Source organism: Rhinolophus hipposideros, assembly GCF_964194185.1.
Source record: "Rhinolophus hipposideros genome assembly, chromosome: 11".
NCBI lineage: Eukaryota > Metazoa > Chordata > Mammalia > Chiroptera > Rhinolophidae > Rhinolophus > Rhinolophus hipposideros.
In genome coordinates, this window is record NC_138057.1 from 34,595,983 (window position 1) to 34,618,062 (window position 22,080).

A 22,080-nucleotide genomic window follows, 5' to 3' on the forward strand; every position below is an offset into this window, starting at 1 on the left:
CATAAGTATCAAAGCTACACGTTGTACACCTTACATTTACACAATGTCATATATCAGTTATATCTCAATAAAGACAGAAAAAATAAAAAAAAATTTTTAAATAAAATGTCCAGTGAAAGTCTTAAGGAAATTGATGGCAATCGTCCTTGAGACCCACATAACTGTTTAAGGCATGTGAGTGTGACCTTGGGGAAAATCATGGGGCACAGCTATGCCAAGGGCTCCCAGTAGCCCAGAATTTACAATCCACTACTTTAAGGACTTGAACTTAAGTGTACTGGAGCCGCCAGTCCTGACAACCACTTGCCTTCAAAGAGGCCTATAAATGTTTACGTGAGGCCTGGGTCCTGGGGGCAGCAGAGATGAAAGGCAGAAGCAGGTGATGAAACAGCTTCACTCCCCAAGGGGGCTCCTTTTCTCAAACACATTCCCTTAGTCCTTATTTTGTGCCAGTCACCGCACCTCCAGCTCTCTCGGAGGCCCCCTGACTGTCTAGGAAAACACGGAACACTGAGCACGGTAGGAGGGGAGCAAGCTTACAGCCTTCAGACCCTGGGCTGCTCAGGTTCACCGGGCCAGAGTTCTCTGAGCTGCGCTACCTGCCGCTTACCTCTGGGAGGGGCACCCATCACCCTGGCAGAGAAGGCTGCTCCTGGCGCTAATGATAAACACCTGCCTCCAGTATCGGCTAAGTGTTTTACATATAGTAATTCATTTAATTCTTACAACAAACCTGTGAGGAAATGTTTCGGCCCCACTTTACACATGAGGAAATTTGAGCACCGAGATATCGAGTGACTTCTCGAGTTCACACACCAGTGGGATGCCTTTTGACCCAACGAGCTCACTTCTGGGAATAAATTACCCCACAGGAATGAATCTCTCTCTATAGAAACATACTTGCAGTGGCATTATATACCATGGGGAAAAGATGGAAGTACTCTAAAAAGACTAACAAGTAGTAAATGCATTCATTTACTGTGGGATTTGGACTCAGGCAGACTGGCTCTACTACCACATACACCACTGCACCATTCCCTCACCTTAGAAAGAAACTACCAAACCTTACACTGTGGGTAAATGGCGGATACGCAGAGCCCTTCTTGAAAGCAGTTTAGAAATGAGGGAGAAACCAATGCCTGAAAGATGAGGGACGCAGGGGTGGCAATTAGGATCAGCGCTCAGACAGCACATTTGCTGGCCTCACAATTTTGCCTACACAGGGTCTGCGTGCCCTGATCCTTCCCTCCTTACCTCTCTTTCCTCCTCTTCTGCAAAATCAAAAATAAGCAAGTATAATCTACATACTGACCTACTTCTTTAAAGACAAAACAGTTGTGCTTTTACTCGCCCCAAAAGCCTCAGAACCCCAAAAGCTACTCTGAACCAAAACAAAACTTCTATCCCCTGCTACAGCTGGTCAATGAACGTAGCTGGTGTGGAACTTATGGGTGTGGATATTAATCAAAAGCCTCAAGCTGAGCTTACCCAAGAGCCCAGCAGATTCCCATGATTCCCAGCTACTGAGCAGTGCTCCTGAAGTAGGTTTGCTCATATTTAAAACCCTTTAGGGGCAGCCGGTTGGCACAGTGGTTAGAGCGCAGTGCGCATAACACCAAGGTTCGATTCCTACATGGGCCAGTGAGCTGAGCCCTCCATAACTAGATTGAAAACAATGACTTGACTTGGAGCTGATGGGTCCTAGAAAGACACATGATTCCCCAACATTCCCCAATTAAAAAATTAAAAATTAAAAATTATTTTTAAATAAAGTATAAAACCCTTTCAGTGATGCCAGGGGACAGGCCAGGGCACAGAGCTCTGATAGGACTGATTTGTCATCTGCACACACAAGCACACCACCTCCCAGCACTGCTCATGGTCCTCCCGCCACCAGGCACACTCATGCGTGAACCTGCTCTCACACACACATGCACTTTCCTTCTCCAGTTTGTCTTCCTCTGGCCTCCTCCATGATTCTCACTGCTGAAAAGTGCACCCTCCCCCAGGGTTCTGCAGACAGGTGTCTAGGGACACAAGTAAGGCTTTCCTGAGCGTCTCGTCCCATAGGAACCTGGGTATTTCCACCTTTACGTTTGAAAAAAACCTTCCCTAATCCCTTCTTTAATATCCTAGGATGTGGACACAGTTATTTGGCACCAGAACCAAGGGTTACCTTGGATTATGTAGTGTGGACTCTCAGCATTCTCAGTTTGAACGTGGATGGTTCCCACTCTCTGTGAGCAATCTGAAGGATCAGGACATGTGGATGTGTGTGATTTTTCTGGGGCCCGAACTTGAATGAGACTCACTGCATGGCTGGTGTGGAAGCAAGCTCCTTCCTTACAGTGAGTGAGCCTAACTGAACCCCCAGTGAGTGCATCTCAGCTCACCTCTGTGGCTCTCTTCTCAAAATCTAAACGCATTTGGTGGAAGAAGGAAAGATACTGAGACAGACGGGGCTCTGCAGAGTATGGTGGGTCAGCCTTTTCTCTCACTATCATAAAGAGACCAGGACATATATCCTTAGCATGGGTGGCAATACAATCTGTGTAGATCAGTCAATAGGGCAAAATGTAGATGATGTTCAGCTCCACCCTCCCGACCCCCACAATCAGGAATTCCGCCCTAAGCAATGGGCCCCATCCTCTCCTCTGAGAACTTGTGGGATGAGCAAAGAAAAGGCAGCCAGACAGAAAAAAGCAAATGAAGCTAACAACAAAGACTAACTCCTTGTCTGTGAAAGAAAACGGTTTTTGAGGTAGCTCAAGGCACAGGTTTGGTGTCAGACATGAGTTCATGTCCCAGCCCTGCCATTATTGGTTATATAATCTCCCTGAGGCTCCGTGTCCTTATCTGAAATGGAGATAATAAAAGTACCTTCCTCTTGAGGTTCTGATGAAGATTCAATGAGAAGATCTGAATCTGTGTGAACTGTTTGGCACAGTACCTGGCAACTAGGAAGTGCCCGATGAACATTAGACAGTATTTCTATTATTTTACTATCCATTAGAGAATGATGGAAATTAGGAGCTTTCTGACTACCTAAAACACCACTGTCTTCCTCAGTTGCTTTTAGTTTAGAGGTTTCTTTTTCTGGTCTGATAAATGCCTCCTGTGTCCTACTTCTTTAGGGCTGGAGTGGCTTCCAGAGTCCATCCTCTAAGCCTATAGAGTAGACAGGACCCACCTGCGGGTCTTGGATAACTTCCCTCTGTGCTGAAACAGAAACAAAGAGGCTGAGATGGCCCATCTGGTCAGACTGCTCACTAACAAAAGCTAGAACGCTGCAGAAGAAAGAAACAACTTTTCAGAAATGTGATGACCCCCCTCCTGTGATGGACAAAACATCTGTTTGTCCCATCTTGCAGATTTGAGAATGCTGGGTCTGAGAGTTGTTTTTCCTGACAGCATTAGATGGAACAGTGTTTCTATGCCCACACAGGGTGTCTTTTCAACTTCAAACATAAACATGTAGCTCTAAGAATGGAAGAAATGCCAGGTTACAGGAGCAAGCAATTAGTTGGGTGTTTCTTTTTTCATTGCAGTAAAATTGGCATATAACATTATTTAGTTTCTACTTGGTATTGTTTCTTTAAGGGATCCTCTAGTTTGGGATTACCTGAGGATAAGTTAATGCTTGATCAACATCCAACATAGCTTGGAAAGAGCAAAGGTTTTAAAAATGAGCTTGGAAGAGAATAATCATAATACATATGTTTAACAAAGGACTTCTAATGGAAATATGTAAAGAACTCTTGCAGTTCAATAATAAAAAGGCAAACAATCTATTTTTTTATCGGGTAAAAGATTTTTAACAGACATTTCACCAAAGAAGATATACAAATTCCTAATAAGTACATGAAAAGATCCCTAACACAATTAGTCATCAGGGAAATGCAAAATAAAACCACAACAAAATAGCACTACACACCTATTAGAATAGCTAACTTTTTTAATTTGACAATACCAAGTGTTGGTGATGAGCAACTGGAACTCTCATACATTGCTGGTGTGAATGAATACTGCTATTTGGAAAACATTTTGGAAGTTGCTTGTAAAGGAAAACACATACTGGCCATAAGACTCAGCAATTCCACTCCTAGGTATTTACTCAAGAGAAATGAAAGCATGTGTCTGCATAAGGACTTCTCCATGAATATTCATAGCACCCTTATTCATAACAGCCAACAGTGGAAATAAAACCAATGTCCAACCATAGGTGAATGGATAAACAAATGGAGATACGGCCAAGTCCCTGCCATAGAGTACTACTCAGTCAGCAATAAAAGGAAATGCACTACTATATACAACATAGTTTAACCTGAAAAAAACATGGTGCAGGGCAAAGTCAGACACAAAACACTACATAGACATACTGCCTGCTTCTACTTACATGACACTCTAGAAAAGACAAACCTAATGGACAGTGACAGAAAGCGGGACAGCGGCTGCATCGGGCTGAGGTTGGGGGAGACTGGAGAGGGACAGAAGAAAGTCAGTGATTCTCAATCTGTGTATCTCTTTAGCTGTACGAATATGTATCAATATTCCTTATCCAAACACTTCTTATCAAGTAAGGTAGAGGAAAAAAGTTACTAATGAGAATTTAGTCTAAGAATAGATTTTTTTCTATTATCCAAAGTGAAAGGATAACAGAGACAACTTATATATATTTACTCTGTGCCAGAGCCCTTTCTAGACATTTCAGGTATCTAATCCTCTCAATGGTGTATGAGGTACATTATCCTTATAGTTGGGGAAACTGAGGTACAGAGAGGGTGCCTCAGGTGGTAAGTGTCCCAGTCGTAAGTGGCAGAACTAGGAGTTGAACACAGGCGGTGTGGCTCTAGGAATCTGCTTCCTGAAGCACTTTGCTATATTGCTTCTCAGAGCAGATAATATTTTGGTTCCAGAGACTTTAAATTCCCAGAATCAAGTTCTCCTACGAACTAAGAACAGCTGTAGATGGCAGAGGGATCACTTTCCCAACAGGGATAAATAGCCTTTTCTGGCTGAGAAGGAGGCAGCACAATGGCTTCAAATAACATCTGAAAGGCCCTCCCCACCCCTTGCTTCTGCTAGAGGTTATAAAATGCTGTATTTAGGTGCTGGACAAAGGTGACACACACACCTGGGCCAACACACTGAGTCCCCAACGTGGTAATCCCAGAAGGGAATGGAAAAAAAAAAAAAAAAAGTAAAAAAAGGTCCCCAGGATGAAGAAAACAGCCCGTGTGAGAAAGGTGGCATCTGGCATCTCCTTCATATGCAGAGGAGACCAAGGGAGAAGACAAGAAAATAAAGTCTCAATGCCCACTTTTGCAGGAACATACAAAGCTTCTCCTTGGCTAATTCCTAAGGTCTGGATCAGGGGTGGTTACCCTCAGTGCCCTCAGTTACCCTCAGTGCATCATTACTGTTATGCAAAATAATCACCTGACCAAGGAAACCTTCCTAAACGAGCCACGCATGAGGATGAACCAGGCCCTTCCCAAAGCAAGCGAATAAGTAGGAGCACCTCCCAGGAACCTCTATGCCCGTCAGTCTCGAGTCAGGACGACCTAATCACTCTCAACAGCCTCCTTCCCACCAACCTGGGGTGGTACTCCTCCTCGGAACAACTTTTTTACAGTCCTGGGGTCCTTTCAGATTCTGTCTTGCACACACTGTGTGTTTTTTATTTCCCACTAGAATGAAAACTCTATGAAGGTGGGGACCCTGCTTAAACTTGTGTGTATGCACATCACCATCTACTAAACATTAACGATGGAACATATTTGATGGATGGAAAGTAGGAAGGAAGAAAAGGAAAGAGGGAGGGAGGGAGGAAGGGAGGGAGGGAGGAAAGGAAAGAGAGAGAAAATGAGTGAATAAATGAATGAATCCATATTTTCTTAAAATACTAAAAATAGTAACCAGAAGTGATCGGAAGAAGCAAACTTCCCCAGCCTACTAAGGCCTCCGGCCTCATGATGTTAAATGATGTTAAAACATCCCTGATGGCTCTATGTCTTCTAGTGGCCCATCGCTTCAGAACCAAATGATGACTTCTGCTCCTGCATTGTTATTCTGCCATCTCATCCCTATCTAATAGATAACTCTTTGGATTGTCATCAGTGAATAATATTTTCCAGGTGCCAAATGTTGGATAAATACATTCGTCTTACTAGAAACTTCAGGAGGATTTTTTTTTTATGCTAAACTATAAAACTCCAAATGGATTTGCTTCTGCTGGGTCCATCCTCTTCTCCCATCTTTATCCTGGTTTGAGTAACAAGGTCCAGATGAACTGTAATGCTAGTTAATTTCTCTCTGGGCCCTGATTTCCTATGAGAAAGGAAGGTGAATCACATTTCAAAAGAGCTTTCTGAGATTTATGTTTTTGTATCCGTGGAGGTCTTTCAAGAGCCTGGCATTTTCTCAGAACCTGGGGAAGCTCCTTTTGTCTGCCTTTGAACCTATTTATTAGCTGGACAATTTTTTAGGCAAATTGAAAAAAGAAATAGTCTTCAACAATTTGAAGACTGGGGGGTTAGGAAAAGTAATAAATCATTAATGGATTTCCAGTAGTAAGAAATAGTCTCAATTTTAAAAAATTATACACACACATCTGTGATGTGTGTGTATACAGAGGGTGCCAAAAAAATGTCTACACATTTTAAGAAAGGAAATACTGTATTAAAATTGTAATAATAGGACAGAGGCTCAGCCTCGCCGCCACCGCCCAGAGACTGCTGAGGCCCCGTCTGTCCACCGCCACCCACTCCGTACACAGAACATCCAGTCATGGATAAAAACGAGCTGGTTCAGAAGGCCAAACTGGCCGAGCAGGCTGGGCAATATGATGACATGGCAGCCTGTATGAAGTCTGTAACTGAGCAAAGAGCTGAATTATCCAATGAGGAGAGGAATCTTCTCTCAGTTGCTTATAAAAATGTTGTAGGGGCCCGTAGGTCATCTTGGAGGGTCGTCTCAAGTATTGAGCAAAAGACGGAAAGGCGCTGAGAAAAAGCAGCAGATGTCTCGAGAATACAGAGAGAAAATTGAGACTGAGCTAAGAGATATCTGCAATGATGTGCTGTCTCCCTTGGAAAAATTCTTGATCCCCAATGCTTCACAAACAGAGAGCAAAGTCTTCTATTTGAAAATGAAAGGAGACTACTACAGTTGCTTGGCTGAGGTTACTCCTGGTGATGACGAGAAAGGGATTGTGGATCAGTCACAACAAGCATACCAGGAAGCTTTTGAAATCAGCAAAAAGGAAATGCAACCAACACATCCCATCAGATTGGGTCTGGCCCTTAACTTCTCTGTGTTCTATTACGAGATTCTGAACTCCCCGGAGAAAGCCTGCTCTCTTGCAAAGACAGCTTTTGATGAAGCTATTGCTGAACTTGATACATTAAGTGAAGAGTCATACAAAGACAGCACACTAATAATGCAATTACTGAGAGACAACTTGACACTGTGGACATCGGATACCCAAGGAGATGAAGCTGACGCAGGAGAAGGAGGAGAAAATTAACCTGCCTTCCAACTTTTGTCTGCCTCATTCTAAAATTTACACAGTAGACCATTTGTCATCCATGCTGTCCCACAAATAGTTTTTTGTTTACGATTTATGACAGGTTTATGTTACTTCTATTGAATTTCTATATTTCCCATGTGGTTTTTATGTTTAATATTAGGGGAGCAGAGCCAGTTAACATTTAGGGAGTTATCTGTTTTCATCCTGAGGTGGCCAAGATGGGGATGTGGAATTTTTATACAAGTTATAAATGTTTGGCATAATACTTTTGGTACATTGTGGCTTCACAAAGGCCAGTGTTAAAACTGCTTCCATGTCTAAGCAAAGAAAACTGCCTACATATTGGTTTGTCCTGGTGTGGAATAAAAGGGATAATTGGTTCCAGTCACAGGTGTAGTTATTGTGGGTACTTTAAAGTTTGGAGCACTTACAAAGCTGTAGTAGAAATGGATATCCCACGGATGGCACACATTGAAGCATGTGTGCGTCTGTGGAACACTCAGTCCAGTGTGCACACCTTTGACTACAGCTGCAGAAGTGTCCTTTAGTCGTGACCCAATTTACTCTGGAGAAGAGCAGAAACGATTCACATTCCATTATTTGTAAAGTTACCTGCTGTTTGCTTTCATTATTTTTGCTACACTCATTTTATTTGTATTTAAATGTTTTAGGCAACCTAACAACAAATGTACAAGTAAAGATGCAGTAAAATGAATTGCTTGATTTCCATTACTTCATGTATATCAAGCACAGCAATAAAACAAAAAATCCATGTATTTAACTTTTTTTAGGTTTTTTTGTTTTTGTTTTTGTGATTTTTTTTTTTTTGATACTTGCCTAACATGCATGTGCTGTGAAAATAGTTAACAGGGAAATATCTTGAGATGATGGCTAGCTTTGTTTAATGTCTTATAAAATTTTCATGAGCTATCTAAGTATAATTGTTAAGAACACGTGTATTAAGTTCATGTGAGTGGAATAAAAGTTTTATGAATGAAAAAAAACTTGTAATAATATACACCGATAGTAAAAGATGCATGCAAGTCATGAGTATACATTTGTTGGCACCCCTGGTATACATGTATATATACACATATATATGTGAAGAGAAAGGCGTTTATCCTTTAGTACACTAAAATAACCCTAGTTTTCCCACACTGTGTTACAGAGAACACAGATATTCTGTTTTATCTAGTGCAACTAAACAAACCTTTGAATTAAAGTTAAATACATTCCTAAATGAATTATCATCACAACACACCCTGCGATGTGCACAGCATAATGCTGGTTCTGTGAAGCATAAAGAAACATGAGACCCTGAGACCCTGGCCCTGCTTTAAAGAGTTTACTGTCCTCATGGAGACCCTCAAGATATGTACGCAAAATCGGATTGTAGCATTCCCCTGCTGAAAACCCTAGAATGGTTTCCCACTGCATGTCAGATAGAAAGTGAAAACATTAAGCACGTCCCTTCTAAGCCTTTGAGTCTCATCTCATTGCTCTCTGCATGTGCGGGTACCCAGGCACACTGGCTTCTTCAGTTCCTCAAATGCACCAGGTTTACTCTGACCCCAGGCCCTTAATGCAGGCTGTTTCCTCTCCCTAGATCCTTCTTCCTCCCACTCCCACTATTCCCCCCTCAATTCTGTCACATACTCAGTGTGTTAATCAGAATCAGAGCTCTCCAGAGAAACAGAATTTATATTTATATATATAATTTATATGTATATATATATATATATATATATATATAGAGAGAGAGAGAGAGAGAGAGAGAGAGAGAGAGATTTATTATAGAAATTAGCTCACATGGTTATGAAGGCCAAGAAGTACCATGACCTGCCATCTCTCTGCAAGCTGAAGAGCCAGGAAAGCCAGTGGTGTAATTCAGTCCTTGTTGGAAGACTTGAGAATGGAGCCTTGATGGTATAAACCTGAGTTTGAAAGCCCAAGAACTGTGAGCACCTCTGTCTGAGGTCAGGAGAGAAGGAATGTCTCAGATCAAGCAGGAGGGCACGAATTCACCCTTTCTCTGCCTTTTTATTCAGGCCATCAAGGGACTGGGTGATGCCCATCCATACTGGGGAGGGCCATCTGCTTTGCTCAATTCATCAGTTCAAATAGTCATCTCTTCTCCCTCACAGACACACCCAGAAACAATGTTTTACCAGCTATCTGGGCATTCCTTAGCCCAGTTAAGTTGACACATAAAATTAACTATCACACTCAGAAAACCCTTCCCCCAATTAATCAGGCTCTTTGCTATTATACTTTGTTGTACTCATTAATGTTTTGCTTCATTATAGTTATCAGTTTGTAGTTTATTTTTATCTATATGTATATTTATTTTCAGATTTACATCTATTTCCAGATTTCCCCACTGGACTATAACAGCTCCCTGGCAGCTGAACTCTTTTGTTCCTTGCTATCTCAAGCACTATGCCTGGCACATAGTAGGTGCAATAAATATTGTGGCTTGAATCAATAACTGAATGAATATGAAACTTCACTAGCAGTTCAAGGCAAAATAAAGTAGTAGACACAGAATAATTCAGTGAAAGGTACAGTCAGTGAAAGGTACAGTTCACATTTTCTCAACTTGTTACACATGATTTATCTAAATTTCTTACTGTTTTTCCTTTTGTAGTCTTCAGAGACACAGCATTATGGGATATAGGCTTCACTGCTCAGCTCACATACCCGCTATAGCTGAGCCTTAGACGAACTTTCTGTTTCCCAGAAAGTCTTCCCTCTGGTGGCTAAACACTCCCTCCCAGCACTGGTTCTGCTTTCTGCTGTTTTAACACAGGAAGAGTATAGTAGGAAGATGGATGAGGTCCATCCTTCCTAACCATCAAGTTTTTGTGGATCTTCCAGAGAAAAAGCCACTTACAGTTGTGATTGTTGAACATGGAGCCAGGAAAGAAACTACAGGAATATAGTTCTTCATATTCATCTGGCTATCATCCAAATATCTCTATACACTTCATGAACAATGTCCGGATGTAAGGATTCCATCCCAAATTTCAGGATGGTAGTGGTATTTTTGTCTTTATGCTTAAAGACAGACACTACAAATCCCCACTTTACAGAAGAAGAAATAGATGTGGCATGCTCAAAGTTACATGGAAAGATCGAAAAATATATTTTTTAAAAAGTAGGCCTCCTGGTGGATGGGCGTTAGACACCCAGGAAATCTTCAGGCATTTGGTTACATTCATGATCTTCCTTTTGGGGAAAGACAAGGTCATTTTGCTTTAACAACACTAGTGGAAAGAGTCAGCACCCCATCAGAACCCACAATGAGAGAATAAGCTTGGATGTCAAAACTTCAGCAGAAAGAGCAATGTCGTAGGTGTTGGAATGAGCTGTCTCTGAATGCCAGAACACGCAGTTTCTTCCACCATAGAAAAATGCAGCGCTTGTAGGATGGATCTCTTTCACAGTGTAGTAACCTGACCAATACCCTACCCCCAGCCTTCCATGAAATTATATATATATTTTTAGATAATTTACATAACACCAAACTCTTAACACTCCTTACTCTGTGCTAAGTCCTGAAGATAGCAAGGCCATAATTCTTGAATGAAGTAATCTCTAATCTACTCCAGGTCCTAGGGAAGAAATGGCTAAGAACCAATTGTAGCACGAGGGAAATGTCCCAGGAATCAGCAATCTGTGGGCAAGCACAAAGCCACATAGGATGGAAGGTCCTGGGCTCATTGAGGAGAATGTTATGAAGGAAATACTTAAAAGATGTGGGGCAAATAGTGCTGGGACAACCAATATCCACATGCAAAAGAATGAAGGTGGGCCCCTACATTATACCATACACAAAAATTAACTCAAAATGGATCAGAGACCTAAATGTAAGAGCGAAACTTATAAAACTCTTAGGAGAAAACGGAGTAAACATTAGTGACCTAGCATTAGGCAAAGCCTTCTAAGATACAACACCAAAAGCACAAGCAACGAAAAGAAAAAAAAATTAATTGGACTTCAACACTAAAAACTTTTGTGTTGCAAACAATACCAAAAAAGTATTGAAAAGACAGCCCACAGAATGGGAAAAGATATTTGCAAATTATGTATCTGATAAGAGACTGGTATCTAGAATATATAAAGAACACTTACAATTCAATAATTTTTAAAAAACACAAATTTAAAATAGACAAAGGATCTGAATAAACATTTCTCCACAGGATATTTACAAATGGCTAATAAACACAAGAAAAATGTTCAATATCATTGGCCATTAAATAAATAAAAATCCAACTCACAATGACATACTACTTCACATCTACTAAGATGGCTCTAATTTTTTAAATAATAACAGAAAGGAAGTGGAGATTTCTGAAGTCAAGATCCCAAAAGGAAGAGAGGCATGGAGAGGTGAGTCTGACATTCAGCTCCATTTTTCCCTTTAGGCATTTTCCAATACACGACCAAAAGGCTGAGAAGCTAAGCAGAATTTTTGAAGCTGTGGAGACAAAACTGAGGTTTAAAAGAGGTCTCATGAAACACCCCAGGTTTTGTTAGGACCCCTAAAAGCCTTCACTCTAGGATTAAGGACAATGGAAATAAGTAACCTTTCACAAATACAGAAATTGAGCTTCTAATTAGCTTCTGATTAGCTCAGATTGGATAAAGTAATCTACCCTTAACCCATCTTCCTGACAGAATCAGCTGACATGATTATAGAAGTAAAAACAACAAGAACAAAAACAAAAACCCAGAATACTCAACAGATAAAGTGTTAGGATTAATAAATTAATTTAGCAAAGTACATGGATAAAAGGCCAAGATACAAAAAATAATTGTATTTCTGTATATCAGTAAGAAAATATTTTTGAATAAAATATTTATAACTCTACATTTATAATAGTATTTAAAATCAAATGCCTAGAAATAAATCCATCAAAAGATATGCAAGACTTCCATATAGACAACTACAAACTATTACTGACTCCAATTAGAGAAGACTTGAATAAATGGAGGGGTATATCCTGAGTTAGGAAAAGACAGGGAGGAAACCCAAGATGGTAGAGTAAACATTGTACCTGCTTCCTTCCATGAACACATTAAAATTACAACCAAATTATAAAACAATCAACCTGGAGAACCATCTGAAATCTGGCTGAACAGAAGTTTTATGACAGGGTATAAAGAAGTCAAGACTGGTAGAAGGGGTGGAGACATGAAATGGGCTGGTCCCAAAACTCTGTGTGGCAAATGAAAATTAGAAGGAATACCTCGGCTGCAGACGTTCCCCACCAGGTGAGCAAAGGACCCCCAACCCCACTCCAGGCTCCCCAGCCCAGAGTACTGGTGCCAGGAAAAGGAGTCCCCACAACAACTGGTCATGAAAAACAGTAGGGATTCCAACCATCTGGGTGAGAAGGAAGTCTGCAGGAAACCCAGATGTCCTCTTAAGAGCCGGCAAACAGACACGCTCACTCGCAGGCACTCACCTTGGGTTCCAGCCGAGGGATGGAGATTCAGGATGTCAGTGGCATGTGGGGAGCAGACTGAGGTGTGCGGCTTTGAGGTCAGGGCTAGAGGACAGTCCCATTTTCCCTGTGGGAGGCCCTCTTCCTGTGCAGCCGGCAGGCAGCCGCCATCTTTAATGCGTTGAGCCCTCCCCCTACGCTTACGGCCATCTCTGAATCTGATTGGTCTGGTGAGCTCCTGGACTCTACACTGCTGACTCACTGGGACCCCACTCCACCCAACTCCCCAGTGCTGGAGGCACTTTATCCACAAGCAGCCAGCCCCACCTGCATTGCACTCTTGCTTGGAAAACTATCAGAGTCCACAAGCCCCAGGTGGGGAACAACTGGCCTTGGTGTGCTCTGAAACTTTTGCTGAGTCACTCCAGGCTCAGCACCAACACCAAACCAGAGACCTCATTAACCTGGTGACCGTAACACCTCCCACTTTAGGGACTCCCTGAGACCCTGCCTCATCCAACTTGCATATGGCACGGGGCTTTATCAGTGGCTGAACTTTAAGGGATCCAGCAGGTGGCAGCAGGGCTTGGGGTGTCCTGGCTTTATACATAGCTACCCCAGGCCTGGTACTGGTGGCAGCCATCTGTAGCTTGCAGCGTGGCCTCTCCCACATACCTCCAGGTTTAGCATAGACAGCAAATAACCACAGATTACTTTGTAGCTCCTACCTGGTAGTCCCCGGCTGGTCACAGGCAGAGGCTGACCTGGGTCTGTACTGGAGTCCCTCCCAAGAGGCCCCAGAACCAACATACCTGGAGGTTGATTTCAGACCACAGTAGAGCCCTGCTCAATTAGCCCCACAAGTGGACACATAAGGGCAGTCTCAACAGGCACCAGAACCCACCGGGGTGAATCCCACTCAGTGGGGTAAGCCCCCCACACAGCAGCCCATAAAGGACTTCTTTAAGATAGGAAAAAAATAAAAACTATGAATAATAAAATGGCAATAGTTACATATCTATCAACAATTATTTTCAATGTAAATAGGTCAAATGCTCCAATCAAAGACATAGGAGGACTGAATAGATAAGAAAACAAAACCATTCCATATGCTGCCTACAAGACACTCACTTCCAATTGAAAGACACACACAGATGGAAAGTAAAGGGATGGAAAAAAGTTACTTCATGAAAGTGAAAATAAAAAGTCTGGGGTAGTAGATAAAACAGACTTTAACACAAAGGCTATAACAAGAGACAAAGAAGGACCCAATAATCCCACTTCTGAGTATTTATCCAAAGAAATGTAAAACACTACTTCGAGATGTCATGTGCACCCATATGTTCACTGCAGCACTGTTTATAATGGCCATGATGTTGAGGCAGCCTGGGTGTCTCTCAATGGAAGAATGGATAAAGAGGAAGTGGTACATATATAATGGAATATTGCTCGACCAGGGAAGGGAATGGGTTCTTGCCATCTGTGGCAGCATGGATGGACCTGGAGGTTATTGTGCTGAGTGAACTATGTCAGACAGAGAAAAGTAGATGCAATGTGATTTCACTTATATGGGGAATCTAAAGGACAAAATAAACAAACAAATCAGAAACAAACTCATAGATACAGAGAACATATTGATTGTTGCCAGATGGGAGGGGGGATGGGAGTGTGGGTGAAAAAAAGGGGAAAGGATTAGGAGCACAAATTTGTTGCTACAGTAGTCATGGGGGCTGTAGGGTAGAGCATAAGGAATAAAGTCAATAATATTGTAATAACTACGTCTGGTGTCAGATGGGTACTAGATCTGTTGGGGTGATAGATGGGAGATGGGTAGGGGCAAGGTGAAAAACGTGAGGGGATTAAGAAGTACAAATTGGTAATTACAGAACAGACATGGGGATGTAAAGTAAAGCATAGGAAATATTATCAATGATATGGCAGTAACTATGTATAGTGCCAGACAGTTACCAGACTAGTCAGAGGGATCACTTCTTAAATTATATAAATGTCTAACCACTATGCAGTACACCTGAAATTAATATAAAATAGTATTTAATGTCAACTCTAATTTAAAAATTTTACAAAGCGGGGAAAGGCGAAGGGCAACAAGTGGTCCAAACTTCCAAGTATAAAACAAATACTTCATGGGGATATAACATACAGCATGGGAAATATAGTCAATCATATTGTGATAGCATCGTATGGTGTCAGATGGTTGCTGGACTTATCATAGTGATCACTTCTTTAGCCCTTTGCCGCAATGGTTGGATATATCCAAAAATTTTATATATAAAAATAATGTCATTTATATACAAAGCAGCTCAAATTATTATTATTAAATGCATATAATAGTCAAAATATCAACTTTTTGTTTTTTTGTGGATTTCTGACCTATTTGGGGGGGGGAAACTTGAAATGAATTAATGCAGCAAAAGAGTTAGGTACATAAATGTTGAACAACTATGGTGTATCCCTGAAACTCATATAATACTGTATGTTAGCTATGTTTCTAATAAAAATCTTTAAAACAATACAATAAAATGTGATGAACAATTTAAAAAACTAGAAAAAGATAATCCATTTCTATGGGAAAAAATGTGAACAAACATTACATAAAAGAGACGATCCAAAAGGTTAATAAACATAAAAAATTGCTCAACATCATTAGTTGTCTGGGAAATGCACATAAAATTACAGTGAGATAAGCACTGAATACTCACCACAATGGCTAAAATTAAAGACTGACAGTACCAACTGTTGGCAAGGATATGGAACATCTGCAACTTTCGTGGACTCCTGGGGTGAGTGTAAATTGCTACAGCAACTTTGGATAACTGGCAAAATCTCCTTAAACTGAATATACTGGTATGTATGCTGTGCCCGAGCACCTCCGCTTCTATGAATATACATAACAGACAGAAATGTTCACATGTTCACCAAAAGACACATATACGAATGTTCACAGAAGCACCATTCATAGTAGCCCAAACCCAAAAATATTAATAGCTCAAATGTCTGTTCAGTAGAATGGATAAACTAGGGTATATTCACCCACTGGAAAACTAGGCAAAAATTAAACCACAACCACATGCAACAATATGGGTGAACGTCACAGATGTAATGTTGAGTGAAAGAAGCCAGTCAAAAAGAGGGCACAGCACACTGTATGATTCCATTTTTATGAAGTTCAAACAAGGCAAAACGGATGTAGGGTTAGAAGTCAGACTTGGGGTTACCTTTGTTGGGGGAGCTGATGATCGGAAGGACGAACAAGAGGGGTCTCTGAGGCACTGGCAGGGTTTTAAGTTTTGATCCAGGTGCTGACCGCACCGGGGTGTTCTGTTCATCCTGTGAAAATTCATTTTGCTATACGGTGATCTGTGCTCTTTTCTATATATAGGTTGTACTCAAAATCCATCTTGAAATTGTTGTTGCTAATCTGAATTTTACTGATTTTGTTTGTATTTTCTTCGTGTAAGCACTCCAAGGATATGAAGATAATATTTAGCATGTTAGTACATATTCAAACTGTGTTATAATGAAAATAATCTAAGAAGACATCAGGGGGAAATATTAATACATTAGAATCATTTTTCACACTTTGGTTCGATTTTAGATATTGCTAAATGATGCCAAGTAAAAAACAAATGCAGGAAATTAAATGCCTTAAACTTCCTTTCACCTCCCTCCCACAACCTTCTTATTTTCTTAGTTTTATTTCACTTTCTCGTTTTATAACATTTACATCCTACTCAATAATCACAACCTCATGGTTATTTTATTCATAGTTCTGTTTTGTATTATTCACTTCTCAACACCGATCTCTTTATTTTACTGCAACTTTTTCATTCCTGAATTCATATTCAACATCTGAAATAAAAAGACAAACCTGGAGTATTGCTTTATTAGGTTCTCTCCCAGAAGAGCAGACTATTGATCTCCCTTGGGTTTGGGGGCAGGCGAAGCTTAAAGGCATAGTGGACAATGTCATCTGATGAGACTGTCATTGATTGGCTGGCACTGAGAGGCGGGTTTATTGGAGTAAGTCCTTCCCTGATTGGCCGACTTTCAGAAGGAGGCGCTGAACCGATTGGTTGGCTTATGAAAACCTGTTCATGGAATTCCAGTGTTATTGATCCCTCCACAAGACTTAAAATCAGAGACGTTTGTCTTAAGTCTCTTTAAAGTGTAATGGCACCATTTTCTTGCCATTTTGTCCTCTCATTTCTGAGTTCTTTTCCTTTAAGTATTTTTTTTTCTTTCTGGACTGGATTGTTCGTCTATCTTTGCATGCTCTGTCTCATTCCTTTTCTTTTGTGTAGCATTTTATACATTTACCACGTCATTTCTTTTCATCTTTTTCGTGCTTAACATGGGCAATTTCATCCAGACGTTCCACAACAAACAAACTTGTATTTTGCTTGGTTCACTCGGTATTTTCTACTGTAAATTTTTTATCAACAAATTTAAAAATTGGGAGGTTCCACATGAAATTCCATAATTACAGCTTCTCTTGGGGGAAAAAATCAGAAGAGATGAGAACACCAGACCTACATTCTCAGATAGCAACAATCAGCTAGAGACTTCTTGCATTGGCAATGCTTAGACGTAAGTGAACCATCAGGATTATCTGAAGGTCTTGGGCTCCCTTGTCAACAGGAGACTTTATACATGTCCTGTATAAGGAGACAAAGCTTATTCCCATAAGGGGATAACCTCAGTTGACATTCACCCAGTTCTGGTGGATCACTGAAAAACTGCCAGATCTGTTGGTTTTCTTGCCTGTCCTGTGGTCTCAAGCACTAAAACACTCTTAACTTTTCCGTTAGGCTGCCTCTGTACTCTCAAGGTTTCTTTTTCTTTAGACTGGTAGCTAACAATGAGAATTCTCAGGATTTTGTCACCAGTCTTCTTTCCTTGAAACACTTGTGGTGGGAAGCTTGGGGTTGATAGGTACTTTTCTGTTCCACGCCAGAATCTTCTGTTTATTGTTATGGTGACCATATTTTTAAAGTTTTTAGCAAGAATTTGTACCTCTTTCTTAGATTGTTTGCTACTGGAGCATTTTTGCTGGTGTTTGACAATTTCTTTTGTGAGGTCTTCAGGGAAGAGGGTTATGTGTCCAACTTGCCTGAACCATCATTACGGTGAAGTCCAGCTCTGGATAATTGTATAGTCCTATTCTAAGTGGTCAACCTCTTTCTAAATGTGTCTCCCACCATCAGAGATTCCAAAGAAATCAGTCTGGGGTGAGGCCTGGGCATCAGAATTTTTAAAAGCTCCCAAGTTATTCTAATGTGCAATAAGTGCTGAGAACAGCCGCTATAGCTCAGCGTATTTCAAATGTTAATGTGCATACCAATGGAGGGGGGAAAGTGGGGGGAATCCCGTTAAAATTCAGATTCTGAACCAGAGGGTCTAGGGTGTCACTCAAGAGTCTGCATTACTAACTAGTTCCTGATGCTGCTGCTGCTACTGCTGGTCCCTAGACCACAATTTGTAACAAGGTTCTGGAATTATTAATAACTTAGTGAGTAATCTTGACTGGATACTCTTGGTCCCTCCTGTCCTCAGACTGACACAATGGCCTTGTGTCATCCCCTCAGTGCAGCAGACACTCTGCCTGAAGAAGGATGCAGTCGTGTATCCTTTTCCCAAAGTGCTCCAGACTTGTGTGGCAGTGAGTTCTAATTAGAAAGACTAGAAATTCTCAAATTCTTAGCGTTTGAAGAAGGACATGTAAGAGATAGAAGCATCCTCTCAAGCCTTACTTCAGAAGAGACTTACATTGCTTTTACCTAGGTACCTGGCATTAGTCATCACTTCTCCCAAGTATAAATAGAGCCACACAAGTAGAAATGGTGTTGTCTGTTTGGCACCGCCTGCCTCGATGAAAGGTACAAGAGTAAGGTGAAACCAGAAAGAGAGGAGCAGTGAGCAATGATGTCATCATCTCCGGAGCTGATGGAACCCAGGCACCTGACTGCACTTTCTCTACTAGATGTGAAAGACAAGAAAACATCACCAAAACAGGGATTCTTGGGAACGCTCAGGATAAATCTGAGCAAATGCAAAACCGGGGACTACTGCCACACTGTAGTACAGTAACAACACCACAAGATGGTGCCATTGGCTCGAGGAATATGAAGTGTGGGTAACTGGTGTGGATTTTGTTTCAGCCCTACTTTAGGGAACAATCCTTAGATAGGTGGAATGAAAATGATAGGAGTGAAAAACCAAGGCTGCTAGAAGCTGCTTTTCATCTAGCCGCGAACCTCTGACATTTAGAATAATCTATCAATCTCTAAGGGCGTCCAGCAGTTGGGGGCTGACAAGGTCACTCTTGTTTACATGACAGAAGGATCCCTGGAGAGGTGTGCACTGGATTAGTGAAAAAGGAGTCTTTTTCTACAAACACTTGTAGAATCTTTCTGAGAAGTGAAAAAAACTCTTCCATTTTTTGTTTGTAAATTTTTCCTCAGTCTATTGAGGGCTTGCTTATGTGAATGGAAAAAGTGTTTAGTGCTTTCAGTGCATTTTTCACTTAGTCTTCATAAAAGCCCTGTGGCCTTATTATTATCCCCCTTTTACAGGTGAGGAAACTGAGGGCTGAAGTGATTAAAACAGCTTGCCCAAATCAGGAAGCCAGGACTTGAACCCAGTTTGTCCCCAAAGCCTGTGAATGCTCGTGTCCATACAGTGGTCTTTCTTAGGTATTCTGTGAGTTGCACCAAAAACATCTTACATGATAAGTGTGATAAGGGAAGAATGGGTACTCTAGGTGCCCAGAACAGGGGCACCTACCACATTCCTGAGCAGCAAAAATTTCCTGTAACATCTTTATCTCTTTCTTTTTTTTCTTTATAGCATGAAATGCCCTCAGCTGCCTCTACTACCCCAAATTCAGTCTTCTCACCACCAGTTCCCTGCATACAGGAACTAAACTCCCTCTGTTCAGTGCTTCCTTCCCAGGCCTGTTTGTCCCCACCAACTTCCAAACATATTTATTTTTCCTCAATAAACTAACCTGTGAAATGGAAAGCAAGCTGGTTGCGTTAGTTATCACTAATGTGTATGTGACTAATAGCCACTGCAATGTATTATCTAAGCAAGAGGTGGTTGGCTTTAATCTAAAAGAATATTCAGTAATGGTATTTCGGTCTACATTCTTGCTTATATCTCAATATTCTGCTTATTCAAGGAAATAGACCCTGAGGAGAAGACAAAAGGCAGAGAGAAAGAACAAGACCAGAAGTTAAAAAGAATCAATTGGTAATTATGAAATTATACACTCACTCTGTGCTGAACATTCAATGATCACAAATAAAGCTAAGAAGAAACCTCTCTCCTAGACTAGTTCCATGGTCTGAACATGATATGGTCCTCTTTTCAATGTTTTTTTATTTTTTCTCAGTTGGAAAAGGACAGACTAATTAAGAAGCAAAGAAACCTGAGGAAATCATTGGCCATTCTAAGAAAGGAAGAAACTATTCTAGGGTGAACAAATAGCCCTTATTTTCTTCATATTAAAAACTCTAGCTAATAAATGTGAAAGAATGATAGAACTAGAAAATCTCCATTTTTCAATCCCTAATGAAATAACTGGTTCAGACAACACATTCAGTTGATGCAACCATATGTGAAAAGAGAGGAAAGACTAAAAGAGAAATTTGCAATGGAAGGTCTGACTGATATCACTTGACCCTCCTGATCTTGCTTAGAGTGACCAAAGACCTATTATGTGCCTTCCGAACTGATACAGTAGGAGGTACCCAGTGAGTCCTCTCAAGCCAATATTTGAACCTATATGAAATAAGCTTCTAGAGCTAGCTTCCACTCTACAGGAAATATAAGCGATACAGGAGCAAATTAACTCCACAAGAAAGCAAATACACAAATTCAGAATGGATAGCAATTGCCAAATGGATAGCACAAGAGGAAATTGAATATGTCAGAGAAAACTTTTAGTGGACTCAGTTTCCTCACAAAAGTAGGGGAGGGTCTATTCTGAAATAGAGGCTATGTAAGAAACATTACAACCAGATGCAGTGTGTGGACCCTGACTCATCCAACTGTAAAGGGAAACAGACTTGAGACAGTTGGGGAATTTTTTACAAGGACTAGGTATTTAATGATACCACGGAATTACTATTAATTTTGTCAGATATGATAATGGCATTCTAGTTATGTATGAATACATCTATTTTTTCAGAGATCTTTACTTATGCATAGAAGGGTGAAGTGTCATTTTTTTGCCTTAAAATCCGAATCGAAAGGAAGAAAGAGGAAATGGGACATATGACTCAAGTGTGGCATAATCTTCAGAATGGCTTAATCTTGGTGATGCGTATATTGGGGTTCACTTTACTATTCTCTATATGTGTTTTTTTGTTCCATAATAAAAAGCTTTTTTTAATAATCTAAAAGTAAAAAGGTATGCCTACTTCCATGCTATTCAGAGGGACAAGAGAAAATTCAGTAGGTCAAAGAGAAAATTTTCAGCTTTGAGGGGACACATCCACAGCTAATACCGGAGCTCCATCGGTGTGAAGCCAAGACCCAAAGGTCCCCCTTATCAAACTGCACCCCATTCTGCTTCTCCATCTTGGAAAGACAGATGGCGCCATCAGCCTGGTTCTGATTGGACTCAGTGCTTCCAACTGCTTCCAACTGCTTCCAACGGAACACACTCCAAACAACTGGCTCCCCAAGACATTCACCTATAAATCTCAGTGTCTGGCTGTAGTGGTTTGGGGACCTATTCAAAGCCAAGTGTTCTTCCAGAACTCCAAAAAAGAAATATTCTTTGATGCGGACGGCTCTAAAACATATGAAAGATATTTGCCCTCATTCATAATAAGAGAATGCAAATTAAAACATGCTGACATTTTCAGGTTGTGGAAAACCAGAATAATTGAAAACATATTTGCTGAAGATGTGGGAAAATGGATGTTCTCATACTTTATCAGTGGGAATGTAAACTGGTACAATGCCTACAGGGGGACAATTTGGCACATCTAGTAAAATTACCAATGCATACACCCTTTGGCCCAGGAATTCCTCTTGTACAAATTTATCCAACTTACACTTGCTCCCACT

General features: G+C 40.9%; 1 pseudogene across 1 annotated transcript; it reads left to right on the forward strand.

The window, feature by feature from the left end:
• Positions 1-6,765: 6,765 nt before the first annotated feature.
• LOC308504981 (14-3-3 protein zeta/delta-like) lies at positions 6,766-7,733 on the forward strand (annotated as a pseudogene). Its single transcript has one exon. The product of its transcript is annotated as a 14-3-3 protein zeta/delta-like (transcript).
• Positions 7,734-22,080: the final 14,347 nt, after the last annotated feature.